Source organism: Chiloscyllium plagiosum, unplaced genomic scaffold, assembly GCF_037043375.1.
Source record: "Chiloscyllium plagiosum isolate Xiang-an unplaced genomic scaffold, Cpla_swu_hap1 HiC_scaffold_22, whole genome shotgun sequence".
In the NCBI taxonomy this organism is placed as follows: Eukaryota; Metazoa; Chordata; class Chondrichthyes; order Orectolobiformes; family Hemiscylliidae; genus Chiloscyllium; species Chiloscyllium plagiosum.
Genome location: NW_028270160.1, coordinates 31,370,709 through 31,386,321, shown reverse-complemented (window position 1 = coordinate 31,386,321; position 15,613 = coordinate 31,370,709). Strand labels below are relative to the sequence as shown.

General features: G+C 40.5%; 1 protein-coding gene across 3 annotated transcripts in view; it reads left to right on the top strand.

The window, feature by feature from the left end:
• Positions 1-8,652: 8,652 nt before the first annotated feature.
• Positions 8,653-15,613, top strand: part of LOC122561162 (uncharacterized) — a 249,582-nt gene continuing 242,621 nt past the window's right edge. For all 3 annotated transcript variants that reach the window (XM_043712662.2, XM_087998928.1, XM_043712663.2), the window contains exon 1: positions 8,653-8,807. The gene's annotated coding sequence lies outside the window, so the exon portion shown is untranslated. The remainder of the gene's footprint in view (positions 8,808-15,613) is intronic.

Genomic DNA, 15,613 nt, shown 5'->3' with positions numbered 1-15,613 from the left:
CAAGAGAGTTGGAGATGCAGGTGTAAGATGCCATACATCAAGTGTAGGTCTGTCTGTTTGTCTTCATATTGTGCCCTGAAATAATATCAGTGAACCAAATTATAAAATTTTCAAGTCACACATGCTGCTGAAATTAAGGAGAACTCATCCTGTCTTCCGATCTAGATATAGGGTAACAAAAAGAAGTATCCCTCTCAGAATTCAATTATGCTAGTTACCTCACTCACCCTATCAAACATCAGCTTAGAAACCATTCAGGCTAGCATTAAAGAGTGAGGAAGAGAGCAGTGTTCTCAGTGACTTAGTGACAAATGGAGTATGATCAATAGGATTAATAAGACATAAAGTCAAAGCCAAAGTTGATTGGAAGGTCTACAATGTTACTTCTCATCTGAATAAAATGTTGATCAGCAGCACACAAGATCTGCAATTCCACTTAAAAGAATAATGTTGACACATGCAACAATGCAGGGGCATATTAGACACAGCACTACACAGCACATTACAGAACAGCTAAATTCAATGGGAAGAGTTTCCCATTAGCAAATGTTGCTTCTCAGGATAGTAGTACAGCCATGTCCTCAACAAACTCTCTCTGATTATGCATTTTGTGAGAAAGAAGAGAAATCATAGTGGCCTAACAGTGGCACAAAGAATTCAACTTAAAACACATCTGTCCCTGGACTTAGCAAAGATGTAAGGCCTCCTCGGTTCCAGGATTTATATGTTGAGGTCGCAGCAGCCAGCCGGGTAACATCTAAAAGCACGAGACTGGATTAAGAATTCATTTTCAAATTGCACCAATAAGAAGCTCAGAGCTGGGTTTGAATTGACAATGAAGCTATTATGACATAGAAATACTGCATTCGACTTAGCTTCTGGATTATTTTAGTTATATTAGGTACTATCATCAGGGAGAATAAGTTACTAAATAGAGGTAGAAATTTTGGCGGAGGTCTGTGGAGAAAAAAGATAATATCGTGGTCAAATGGCAAAATTAAGAGGTTTTCAGGAAGAGTATGGCATTAAGTGTCTTTTGGAACAAGCAGTGAATTCTTTCCACATCCAATTTATGCTATGACTGCTCTTCTGACTGATCCTTCTGCTGTTCTTTGTACCTCTGTGATGAAGACTCTTGATCAATCCCTGATTCTAGCACTTTAAGTGTCCTAAAGATGTGCTTAATTATTACTTTGGTAGCTGCACAGAACTGTTTGCACAAATGCTCTAAAGGAATTTTTCCTAATCTAAATTCTAAATAGTTAGCCTATTATTCTCTGACTATATTCTCGAGTTCCAGACACTTCAGCAAGTCTCTCAGTAACTACCATGCCAATTGCTCTCAGAATCTTTTGTGTTTCAGTGTGATGATCTTACATTCTTCTACTCCTGGAGAGTATAGACTTCATATGAGAAACTTCTCATCTGAGGAATCAATCCAGTGAACTATTGTTGTGCCCTTTCTAAGACAGACATAATCTTCCTTAGGTCAGGGAGACAGACATTGTACCAATATATTGGTATTGTAACTTACCAATATGTTACACAATTTCAGCAAGACTCCTTTACTCTGTACTTCAACCTTTATTTGTCTTCCTATATACTGTTGTAACTGCATGTTAACTTTCTGTGACTGATGTGCAAGGACAACCAAAACCCTTTCAGCACCATAATTTATTGACCATTTAAACGAAATATTTTTTTCACTCTTCTTATCAAGTAAATAACCACAGTAGACTAGATTTTAGTAACGCTATGGAGGGGACCCCATTAAGTTCCCACTGCTAAGGCAATGTTACAAATCATGGGAACCTCAGAGGCATTCAAAGTGCCTAACTGAGAGCCACCTCTTGAATAAATTGTGTTTTATAGCTGTTAGAGAGATAGCTGCTGGATTGGAAGATAAATTCTAGTTGCCTCCCTGTGGATTCTTCTTTATAGCCATTAATGCAAAGTTGCAGCTGGAATGTGTCACCACCCATGCCTGGCTGGACTTGGAAACATAAGAAAATAATGTAACCTTATCTTCAAAAGTGCCATGGCATTGACCACTTCCCCTCCTTCAAGCTGAAGGCACAACAGTGGCCACCTCTAACTGTAGCCTGAGAGACAGTCAATTTGACAGTCTTCTGAGAGTTCTGGCAGCTCATGGAGGTGGCCTGTCATCCTCAACTGAGGGTAGTTCCAGGGATGCTAAAGTGGCCATGGCTAGTAACATGCCAGCCCAGGACCTAGTAACTGTCAGGTGGGATCGGGTCATATTTTCACTCCCAGGAGTAGGAATTCTCAACTCTTGATTAAATACAGCCCTAAATTATACTCCATCAATCATCCATCACATAATATGTCTATATCTCTCAGCAGAATCTTTGATGGGATTTTAACTTACTAGTTTAGGTGCTAATCTCTGTGAGAGGTTATAAAGGAAAGACACATCAGAGTGTCAGGAACTCGCAGGGTGCATTTAATTTGAATGTAGGCAGGTTGGTTTTTAACCTATGTCTATAGGAAATTGGATACATTTTTAATTATGCATGGGTTTCCCAGACTTTCAGAGTTCACCAGTTGAACAAAGTGAGGGGACATAGGTTTTGATGGGTCTGAGCAACTGACAGGTTGGGAAACTTTTAAATACTGAGATATAACAGATATTCTTTGCCTAAGTGAAGGGCTTTTACTGGTAGGACTTGTATCACAACGTGCTTTCTTACTTCGGAGATGATGTTAAGATTTCAGAGTTCATTTCTACCACCTTGCAGGTTTTTGATTGTGTTCTGCACTTTCTAGCTGTCAGCCTTGTCATGGACATTAAGGAGGTGAATTGGCATATTTTATGGATCTCCTCCTTTGTCCAGAACAGATGTTTACTTTTTAAATTTGTTTCATTTTTTAAATTCCTTTTCTTCTTAAAATAGCCATGGTGTTTTCTCCCAAACACTGTTTGTGAAGCCTGTGATGAAATCCTCCATTTATATCTATTTTTTAAGCTGAGCAAGCTGGCAATCAGTGACTCATAATTAGTATGGAATTGTTCCAAGTGTTGTTGAGCACACAACATAAAATTTGACCCAGCAATAGGGGAAGGAGTTACTGCAAAGTTTTTAAGAGGTCACTTACAACAGTTTTGACAGTCATTGAAGAGGAAAAGTTATGATTAAGTGGAAAGCTTGTGGGAGACAGACAGCTACAAAAGCAGACTCCACATTAGGAGGACTGCAGTTAGCTGTACTGTTGGCAAGCCAGCTGAACAGCACAGATTCCAAGCAGGGGACACAGCGAGGAGTTAAGACCAGCTGGATAACTCTGTATTGTTAGGACTCAAGAAGTTCGAGAAATTACTAGGGAGCTAAGTGTAGGAGTCAGCACTTAGAAGGCAACCTTGGGAGCTGGGAAAGGTGGGAAGGTCACTGGCGTTGTGCTTGGGAAATCAATGTGATGTAATACATAGCTTGCAAGCATTAATACTTCATTGTTGCTAATATAGTTGAAGTTGAAAAGCTCATGAGCAGAGTTTGCTTGTTACAATTGCCTCCTCTCAAAGGCAAGGCTGGCTTGGTGAAGTAAGCTGTCAGTGAAGAGCTAAACTTATGAATAAGTACTGGAATGCAATTTTAGACTCTCTAAGGGGGATTAACTCTAGAAAAGAAAGATGATCAATGAGAAAATCCTCTTAAAATGGAGTTTCAAGGCCAGATCGGCAAAAAGGAAATACTGTGATTACTACAGAAGTTCTGAAATAATACATTAAGTGAGGTTGAGACTAGAGGTAGCCTTTAGCTGAGCCTGGATCTGCTTCTAGGGGAGGTGATGCCTAAGTGGTATTGCCAGTAGATTATTAATCCAGAGACCTGGGTTTGAATCCTGCCGCGACAGATGGTGGAATTTGAATTCAACAATAAATCTGGAATTAAGAATCCAATGATGACCATTGTTTGTCATTAAAACCTATCTGGTTCACTAATCCCCTTTAGGGAAGGAAACTGCCTTCTTACCTGATCTGGCCTACATATGTGACTCCAGACTCACAGCAAGGTAGTTGACTTTTAACTGGTCAATTGGGGATGGGCAAGAAACGCTGGCCTATAATCCCAACAATAAAAAAAAACTGGAACAATGTGAAAAGCTGACTGATGGAAAAATTCAAAGCTGTATACTTAAAGTCATTTAAAAACCAATAGCTTTACTCACGTGACCAGGGCTGAATAAGCAAAAAGCAAAAAACAAAAAACAGTGAGACACAGGAACAGACTCTTCAGCACATCAAGACTACACTGACACAAAATGCCTTTATAAACTAAAAACCTTTTGCCCCGACATGGTCCATGTATATCTATTTTCTGCCTATTTATATATATCTATCAAGGTGCCTCTTAAACGGTGCTTTTCTATCTGTCTTCACCACCTCCTCTGGCAGTGCATTCCAGGCATTTATCACCCTCCATGTAAAAGGAATTGCCTCTCACATCTCCTTTAAGCTTACTTTTACCTTAAACATGAGCCCCCAAACACATTCATTTCAATATTTGATTGATTGATTGATCTATTATTGTCACATGTACCAAGATACAGTGAAAAATCTTGTTTTTCGTGCTTTACAGGCAGATCTTACCATACAAAGTGCATCAGGGTTGCAGAATAGAGTCCAGAATACAGTTAAAGCTGCAGAGAAGGTACAGACACAGCGATTAGAATTAACATTTGACAGGTCCATTCAAAAGTTTGATAACAGCAGCAAAGAATTTTAATCTATTTGTACATGTAAACTACCTTGCAAATCTTCTGCCTGACGGAAGAGGGTGGAAGAAAACATAACTGGGGTGAGAGGATTCTTTGATTATATTGGTTGTTTTTTCCCAAGACAGCAGAAAGTATAAATGGAGTCAATGGATGGAAGGCTGGTTTGAATGATGAACTGGACTGTGTTTATAACTTTCTGTAGTTTCTTGCAGTCTTGAGAAGAGCAGTTGCCATGCCGCACTATGATGCATCCAAATAGGATGCTTTCTATGGTGCATCTATAAAAATTCATAACAGTCCTTGTGGACATACTGAATTTCCTTAGCCTCCTGAGGAAGTAGAGGCGTTGTTGTGCTTTCTTGACTGTCGCGTTGACATGGGTGGAGCAGGACACATTGTTGATGATCATCACTTCCAGGAACTTGACAAGTCTCGACCATCTCCACCTCACACTACTGATGCAGAGAGGGGCATGCCCTCAACTCTGCTTCCTGAAGTCAACAACCAGCTCCTTCATTTCCCTGATGTTAATGGAGACATTGTTGTCTTTACACCATGCCGCTAAGCACGCAATTCTTTCCTGTGTTCTATCTTGTCGTTGTTTGAGGTCTGACCTACAATAGTGGTGTCATTAGCAAACTTGTAAATGGAGTTGTAGTGGAATTTGGCCAACAGCTGTGAATGTATAAGGTGTATAGTAGGGGGCTGAGTACACAGCCTTGCATGGCACCGATGTTGAGGATTATGGTGGAGGAGGTGTTGTCGCCTATTCTTACTCATTGCAGTCTGTGGATCAGGAAATTGAGGATCCAGTTACAGAAAGAGGAGCTGAGACCTATGTCTTGGAATTTAGAGATGATTTTGTTTGAAATTTTGGTGTTGAATGTGGAACTGTAGTAATTACGTAGGAGCCTGACATACATATTCTTGTTATCCAGATGTTCCAGGAAGGAGTGCAGAGCCAGAGAAATGGTGTCTCCTGAGTACCATTGCACCAAATTGCAATGGATCAAGGCAATTTGGTAGGCTGGAGTTGATATTTTTAATCAATCTGTTCAGAGATGTTGTTACTGTTGTTACACACCTGTGGAGCAGGAGGGACTTGAACCTAGGCCTCCTGGCTCAAGACAGCAACACTGCTTCTGCACAGTTTTGAACTAGGGACCATACACACATGAGGAGACTGACATAACAACTAAGCTACTGAAACACATTGCAAATCGGAAAACATGAGAAACGTAGTTGGGCTTGAACTTGCGCAGTGAGACCCCAATAGATTTTGAGTCTATCACTTTAACAACTCAGTCATGATTACAGGGCACAACACAGTAGTTTAACAGCCTAATGAGGAATAAGAGCATTGGCCATTATGAACAGTCTTACAAACAGGCTTTGACATAAAAATCTGATTGTGAGTTAGACACAAATAATGAAACTTTTGTAAGTTTGTTTGACGCTGGAGATGGAATTAAACTGCAATGATGAAACTGGTCAGGAAGCACAGTTTGAGGTGCAGTAAGGAAAAGGTGAGCTATTTTTTAATTATTTGCTCATGGGATGTGGATATTGCTGGGTGGGCCAGCATTTATTGCCTATCCATAATGTCCTGGAGGACAGTTAGGAGTCAGCCACATTGCTGTGGGTCTGATATTACATGTAGGCCAGACCAGGCAAGAATGGCAAGTTTGCCCCCTTAAGTACGTTACAGAACAAGTGTTTCTTTTACAATTGATCATAGTTACATGGTCACCATTAGGCCAGATTTTTATTATAAATTTTTACTGAAATTAAATTTCACCCATTTGCTGTGGTGGAGTCATACTGATTTTAAATTTCACCCATTTGCTATGGTGGAGCGCAAATATCCTGCACCAAGAAAAAAATTGCCTGTGTTTCTGAAATACTTATCTAGTGACATTAACACTATGCCACCACCTCTATCAAAGCCAGAAGGTTCATGCAAAAATTCAAGAAGCTATTGGCAGGTGAATAACATTAATGCTAAGATTTACTAGCCAGACATGGGAGCCAAGGTGTCCAAGTTAAAGCCCCACTTTCTCCAGAGATGTGTAATAACAACTCTGAACAGGTTGATTAGAAAATATCTCAGCCCAAGCCTGAGGGACATTTAACAAAAGGAAGAGCATCTGGCTGCAAAAATAAAAACTCTTGTCAAATAAAAAAAATCAATCTAGTCTTATGCTGTTAGAGAAAGGTGGACACTGCAGTGACTGTCAAGGTAATCACATGCCATAATTTCTTCACCTCCCAGATCCTTCCAAAGATCTGTAACTGCAACCTGTAGACTCTCATAATCTATTGCTCCTAAGTGCAACTTGCAGGTGACCTATACCATGTTTTCCAGTGTCATCACGAAGATCCACTTTTGACGTAGCCAGTCAAAATTAGAGATTTTCTGTTCCATCTGAATTTCCACAGGTACAGAGAATTATACATTTGAGACAGGCCGTGGGGGTTGGGACAATTCTCAGTTCAGCTTACTAATCTTTGGAGGGAATGTCATGAAAGACAGAATTTTAATCGTTAGGAAGCAGAAAGAGGCTGCAGTGGGGTCAGCCGATGTAGTAAGCATTTGGAAGCAGCTACAGGGTCTGCTAGGCACCCAAGTGGGCTGTTTAAAAGGCTCACCTTGGTGGTGTGGGACATCGTCCCAACGAGAATGAAAAAAAATCCTTTTAATATTCAGCCCTCCACACACCCCAGAGATTCCCCATGCTTCATTCATACCACTTTCCATAACTCCTCATCCGCCCCTAATTGTCAAGCCCCCATCCTCGGTTATGACACTCCTACGGTGACAACAGCATATTTTAAAAAATCAAACTTTTAAGACAAATCATTCATTGATAACTTTTTACCTTCACAAATCAAATTATTTTTATTACAGGACAATAAAAATGCCAATCATCCAGACCCTCTAAATGTATCAATAGCAGAAGCTACAGCATTTGAAGCCTCTTAAATCCATGTAAGTAAACATTCTGAAGGTGACAGCAAAACCTGAACAGCCAGAGCTGCCAATCAGACAGGACTTGGTTGTTTCAACACTGTAATGGATGTCTGAATACACAGCAAGTAATATATAACCAGGCTTCAAGGTTGTGGCTAATGATATGAACCCTACGTAATGCCCAAGGACACTATTGGATGTGATTGGAGTCAGGCTTCCAGTCACAAAAATACACTTCAACCTTCTCCTCTGCTTCCTGCCACAAAGCTAATTTTGGATCCAATTTGCCAAATTGCCTGGTATCCCATAGGTTCTTAGTTTCTTAACCAGTTTGTTATTTGAAACCTTATCAAAAGCATTCTGAAGTCTATGTAGATTACATCAACTACAGTACCTTCATATACACACCTAGTCACTGCAACTGGGTCCTACCCTGATGGTGCGTATAAGAGCAATGAGAAACATCTTCCCTTAAAGTTTGTTGGAAAATTAAATCTGAAACTTCAAGAACACATGAGTCACCATCTAGTCTAACGGTCTGTTTACGTCCTGCTGAGGTTTGTCGATAAGCTTCATTTGGAGGTCGCCACTGATGATGTTATCTAGCCAGGTAATGAAACGTCTGGATATCAAACCCACAGCTCAGCGAGCAAACCTACACCCTAAACGCTCCACGGTTTACAATAATTCCGTGTTTTGAGTCATCTGCAAACTTAGAAATTGCACCCTGTACACTGTAAGTCATGCAGAATAAGGATCAAGAAAAGCAACAGTCTCAATACCTACTGAATTCAATTCACCTCGCTTCGGCGTCTTCGTCGCCACAACGTTGGGTTTTACCAGTTTGACCGTTATAACGCGTGCTGGCGGAGAGGAGCACGCGGGACACGGTTAGTTGCCAGGCAACTGTCGAGGGAAGCACGTGGCGCCTTGTTTACAAACGACACAGTTGGTGAATGGAAGGTGACAGCTGGCCCAGGCTGGGCAGGGCAAGAGCCGGCACGGAGAGGCGAGGAAGCACTGGCCGTCTCCGCTAAAAGATGTGGTAAAAGTTGAGACCCGTCAGTCTGAGCAACTGCAAAAGAAAAACGCCTGAGCTGTAAGTATCACTCTTTGATTCATTCGGATTATTCCCGTTTCATTTGCAGCTCCACGAGTGATAGGTGACACAGTGTAACGTCAGCGTAAAGGTTTGATGTTATCCAGACTGTTCTAAGATTAAAGGCAGCAGTGGCAGCACACATTTTGAATTTACTACTGGGGAGGACTCCAGTACCATTCCTGTTCGGTCCCCAAGACCCCTACTCGAAGTTATTGTAAGGATTTAACACGTGATTTTTCGGCCGTCTTTTCCCATACGATACATGTGGCCATGTGCTGGGGACTTAAACATAAGACAGCGTGGGTTATTAGAATATTCATATTTATGATCGATATATGTTTTTTTTAAAAAAACCTACTAAAACATTACGTTATTACCATTGAACTTGAATTGGGTCGGGCATATAATTAATTTCACATTTGCGAGTTGATCCATTTCTTAACACTGGATGTTGTTTACGTGGGCTGTAGAATAAATGTGTCTTCCTTGTGGAAACAGCTGTCCTATTTACATGTGCGGACAAACTGACCTTTTGAATTATGCTAAACTATTTTTCCACGTGTTGGTTTTATTCCCTTACGCTGTTGTAAATAGAGCCTTGTGCAGTATCTGCGGCTCGAGTAATAGCGACACGAATGTTGCTTAAAACAGCTCTAACTTTGTTTAAAAATTACTAACGTCTGGGATGTTCAGAGTCTGGCAATTTAGTAAACATCATTGGATTCGTAACTTCCTAAAAATTAAGTCTACCAATTATATTGTCTTTCAGAAGCATCCTAGTGTTTTTATTACTTAATAGCAATCTTATACATTGCAAGTCTGCACAAACACTGATGAGTCTGTTTTGATGGTATGATTGAAGCAGAAATTTTAACCAGCAAAACTCTTCAAGAAGTAATACGGCATCTTTAATATCCATCAGAAACATTCAGACAGCACCTCACTTCGATATTTCATCCAAAGAGCAGTATTTCTAACCATGTAATACTATACTGAAATGTCAGCCTACATAGGTTGAATCTTATCAATCACTGTAAGTTAAATTTAAAGGCAGGTTGAGGTGGGTTGTTTTAGAGTGGTGTGTCAGGTCATCTATTCAGTATTCATGATTTGGAGGTGCCAGTGTTGGACTGGGGTGGACAAAGTTAAAAATCACACAACACCAGGTTATAGTCCAACAGGTTTATTTGAAGGATAGATTGCACCTAAATTGGAAGAACACTAATATACTGGCAGGGAGATTTGCTGGAGTTGCTCGGGAGGATTTAAACCAGTAAGGTGGGGGCGGGGGGGGGGGGGGGGGGGGGGGGTTGGGACCCCGGGTTATAGTGAGGAAAGATTTCAATCTGAGACTGGTACAGTTGAGAACAAAGGCGAGTCAAACAATCAGGGCATGCAGGGACAAAGCAGAGAACAAGGTAAGACTGATAAATTAAACTATTTATTTCAATGCAAGAGGCCTAACAGGGAAGGCAGAGGAACTCAGGGCATGGTTAGGAACATGGGACTGGGATATCATAGCAGTTACAGAAACATGGCTCAGGGATGGACAGGACTGGCAGCTTAATGTTCCAGGATACAAATGCTACAGTAAGGACAGAAAGGGAGGCAAGAGAGGAGGGGAGTGGCGTTTTTGATAAGGGATAGCATTAGAACTGTACTTAGGGAGGATATTCCTAGAAATACATCCAGGGAAGTTATTTGGGTGAAACTGAGAAATAAGAAAGGGATGATCACCTTATTGGGATTGTATTATAGACCCCCTAATAGTCAGAGGGAAATTGAAAAACAAATTTGTAAGGAGATCTCAATTATCTGTAAGAATAATTGGGTGGTTATGGTAGGGGATTTTAACTTTGCACACATAGACTGGGACTGCCATAATGTTAAGCGTTTAGATGGAGAGAAATTTGTTAAGTGTGTGCAAGAAAATTTTGTGATTCAGTATGTGGATGTACCAACTAGAGAAGGTGTAAACGTTGACCTACTCTTGGGAAATAAGGCAAGATAGCTGACTGAGGTGTCAGTGGGGGAGCACTTTGGGGCCAGCGACCAAAATTCTATTAGTTTTAAAATAGTGATGGAAAAGGATAGACCAGATCTAAAAGTTGAAGTTCTAAATTGGAGGAAGGCCAATTTTGATGGTATTAGGCACGACCTTTCAAAAGCTGATTTGGCACAGATGTTTGCAGGTAAAGGGACAGCTGGAAAATGAGAAGCCTTCAGGGATGAGATAACGAGAGTCCAGAGAAAATATATTCCTCTTAGGGTGAAAGGAAAGGCTGGTAGGTATAGGGAGTGCTGGATGACTAAAGAAATTGTGGGCTTGATTAAGAAAAAGAAGGAAGCATATGTCGCTATGGACAGATAGACTGAGTAAATTCTTAGAAGTGTATACAGGCAGTAGGAGTATACTTAAGAGAGAAATCAGGAGGGCAAAAAGAGGACATGAGATACCTTTAGCAAATAGAGTTAAGGAGAATCCAAACGATTTTTACAAATACCTTAAGGGCAAAAGGGTAACTTGGGAGAGAATAGGGCCCCTCAAAGATCAGCAAAGCGGCCTTTGTGTGGAGCTGCAGAAAATGGGGGAGATACTAAATGAGTATTTTGCATCAGTATTTACTATGGAAAAGGACATGGAAGATATAGAATGTAGGGACATAGACAATGACATCTTGAAAAATGTCCATATTACAGAGGAGAAAGTGCTGAATATTTTGAAATGCATAAAGGTAGATAAATCCCCAGCACCTGATCAGATGTACCCGAGAACACTGTGGGAGGCTCGGGAAGTGATTGCTGGGCCTCTTAGTGAGATATTTGTATTATCGATAGTCACAGGTGAGGTGCAGGAAGACTATAGATTGACTAACGTGGTGCCACTATTTAAGAAAGTTGGTAAGAACAAGCCATGAAACAATAGACCGGTGAACCTGACGTCAGTAGTGGGCAAGTTGTTGGATGGAATCCTGAGGGACAGGATGTACATGTATTTGGAAAGGCAAGGACTGATTAGGGATAGTCAACATGGCTTTATGCATGGGAAATCATGTCTCACAAACTTGATTGAGTTTTTTGAAGAAGTAACAAAGAGGATTGATGAGGGCAGCGTGGTAGATGTGATCTATATGGACTTCAGTAAGGCGTTCGACAAGGTTCCCCATGGGAGACTGGTGAGCAAAATTAGATCTCATGGAATACAGGCAGAACTCGCCATTTGGATACAGAACTGGCTGAAAGGTAGAAGACAGAGGATGGTGGTGGAGGGTTGTTTTTTCAGACTGGAGGCCTGTGACCAGTGGGGTGCCACAAGGATCATTGCTAGCTCCACTACTTTTCGTCATTTACATAAATTATTTGGATGTGAGCATAAGTAGACAGTTAGTAAGTTTGCAGATGACACCAAAATTGGAGGTGTAGTAGACAGCAAAGAAGGTTACCTCAGGTTACAATGAGATCTTGATCAAATGGGCTGAGAAGTGGCAGATGGAGTTTAATTTAAATAAATTTATTTAATTTAGAGATGTACAGCATGGAAACAGACCCTTCGGTCCAACTCGTCCATGCCGACCAGATATTCCATATTGGGAAAGCAAATCTTAGCAGGACTTTACACTTAATGGTAAGGTCCTGGGGAATGTTGCTGAACAAAGAGACCTTGGAGTGCAGGTTAATAGCTCCTTGAAAGTGAAGTCGCAGGTAGATAAGATAGTGAAGAAGGTGTTTGGTCTGCTTTCCTTTATTGGTCAGAGTATTGAGTACAGGAGTTGGGAGGTCATGTTGCGGCTGTACAGGACATTGGTTAGGCCACTGTTGGAATATTGCATGCAGTTCTGGTCGCCTTCCTATTGGAAAGATGTTGTGAAACTTGAAAGGGTTCAGAAAAGATTTACAAGGATGCTGTCAGGGTTGGAGGATTTGAGCTATAGGGAGAGGTTGAATAGGATGGGGCTGTTTTCCTTGGAGCATCTGAGGCTGAGGGGTGACCTTATAGAGGTTTATAAAATCATGAGGGGCATGAATAGGATAAATATTCAAAGCGTTTTCACTGGGGTGGGTGAGTGCAGAATTAGAGGCCATAGTTTTAGGGTGAGAGGGGAAAGATATAAAAGAGACCTAAGGGGCAACTTTTCCACTCAGGGTGGTACGTGTATGGAAAGAGCTGCAGAGGAAGTGGTGGAGGCTGGTACATTGCAACATTTAAAAGGAATCTGGATGGGTATATGAATAGGAATGGTTTGGAGGGATATGGGCCAGGTGCTGGCAGGTGGGACTAGATTGGGTTGAGATATCTGGTCGGCATGGACGAGTTGGACCGAAGGGTCTGTTTCCATGCTGTACATCTCTATGACTCTGTGGAGGCACTATCTTTTGAAGCTCTGCTTCTTCGTAAGATGGTTGTGGAACAGAATCATACGATACAGAATGTATCGCAACAGCATTGCAGTGTCATGAAATGTAATATTAAACAAATTTAGCTTGAGTTTTTCATCTTTTAGAGTGATCATGTTAGTTTTGGTTCCTTCATATGTAAATCACAGAACTTTTTTAAAGTTACATTCTCATGATAGCTTTTAACAATAGATGTCATCACACCTTCAATGCATTATCTGAACTGAGAAGTTAAAGTTTGTCTTTGTCCCAATGTTAGGTCAGACTGATTCTATTTCTAAAGTGGGATATATAGAATTTTACATGGATTTATGCAGTTTTAAGCAAAATAAAATGTAATTCTGCAAGTACAAATTCACCCCACAAACATATGTGTGTGTGTGTATACAGGGGCACCTATTGTTAAAAGCTATCTTGGGAATGTAACTTTAACAAAGTTCTGGGATTTACATATGAAGGAACCAAAACTAACACGATCACTCTAAGAGATAAAAGACTCAAGCTAAGTTTGTTTAATATTACATTTCATGACATTGCAATCCTGTTGCTATAAATTCTGCTTCGTATGATTCTGCTCCACAACCACTTGATGAAGAAGCAGCACTTCAAAAGCTAGTGTCTCCAAATAAGTCTGTTGGACTACAACCTGGTGTTGTGTGATTCTTTAACTTATACAATTAGTGGCATTCAATCAACATTTCGTGGTAGATTGGTCACAGCAGTGGAATCTTTCTAGCAGGTGCAATAATTGTGGTTGTAGAACATGCTGTGGATCCCCTCCAAATGATGTGTTGACAAACTGTTGCAACTCTTATTTTAGTCTTTTTTTCTCATGTCTTCAGAGGACGTCTCCACCTTGAAATGCCTTCACAATCTCCTGATGGGGCTGCTGACAGCACATACTCTTAAACACTCCCTTCTCACCTGCGGTTCCTTACCTCTCAGCCCTATTTCAACAAGGTTCCATGAAACAGCCGTTAGTTAATTGGCCTTCTTCGGGATGAGTACATGGACAATTTTAGATACTGTAGCCATGATCATAAGTCCCAAGGGCTGTCTTATCTTCCTGTTGTTAGTGTTAAGGACAACTTCTCAAGGCTGGAGAGGAACTTAGAGTAAGAGGGGAGAATTTCAATTTATATCGGCATTGATACTCATGACATTCATAGGACTGAAAAGGATGTTTTGCTGAAAGATTTTGGATAGTTTGGTGCTAAACTAAAAAGCAGAACCTCCAAAACAATAATCTTGGGATTATGACCAGAGCCATGGGCAAATTGGCATATGGCAAATAAAATTAAGAGGCTAAACATGTGGTTCAAAGATTGATGTGGGAAAATGGATTTTAATTTATTGGGTTCTGGAACCAGGACTGGAGTACAAGGGAACTGATTCAGTGGGACCAGTGTCTGAGTGAGTCGAATAACTAGGGCTATAGAGATGATTATATACTAATTAGAAGGGGAGGCAGGGTTATGTAAGCTTACACAGCAAAAGCATATGGCACAAAATAACTATCACTAGAGGAAAAATGTACTCGCAAAACTAAGAAGTGAATGGAATAAGCCCTCTGGACCTGATGGGTTGCATCATAGGATTTAAAGGAAATTGTCCTCTACAGAGATAGTGAATGCTCTGGCAGTGATCTTCTGAGAATCCTTGTATTTAAGAAAAGTCTCAGAAGATTGGAGATTGACAATGTCATATATTTAGTCAAAAAGGAAGGGAACAAGGAATAGGTATAGACCAACTAGCTTAATATTTGACATTAGGAAAGAATATTAGATTATTTAAAAGTAAACAATATATTCAGACAGGATCAACATGGCTTTATTCATGAGTATTGCTTAAGGAGGTAGCAAGGACGATAGATATAGAGGAACCAGGTGATGTTAAATATTTCAATCTCCAAAGATATTCAATAAGGTACTGCTAGTAAGGCTCCTTATAAGATCAGAGTCCATGGTATTGGGGTGTAGTATCTTATTTGCACGGGAATGGGATTGAATAACTAAAAGAAGACAGAAAGTTGGGCTAAAGGGAGCATTTTCATGATGACCAACTGTGACTAGTGGAATGCCCAAGAACCAGTGCTGGATCTATAGTTATTTACAATATATACTAATGACTTGGATGGTACAAAAAATAGGTGGGAGGGCAAGTAGTGAGGATGACACAAGGAGTCTACAGAACAATGTAGACAGATCAAGTAAGTGTGCAAAAACTTGGCAGATGGAATAAAATATGTGAAAAACATAAGGTTTAGCACTTTGATAGGATGAATGGAAGAGCTGAACATTATCTATATGAAGACACTGCAGAAAGCTGCAGCTCAGATGGATTTGGGATCCTAATGTATGAATCATAGAAACAAGCATCCAAGTTCATTGGGTAATAGGGATAGCAAA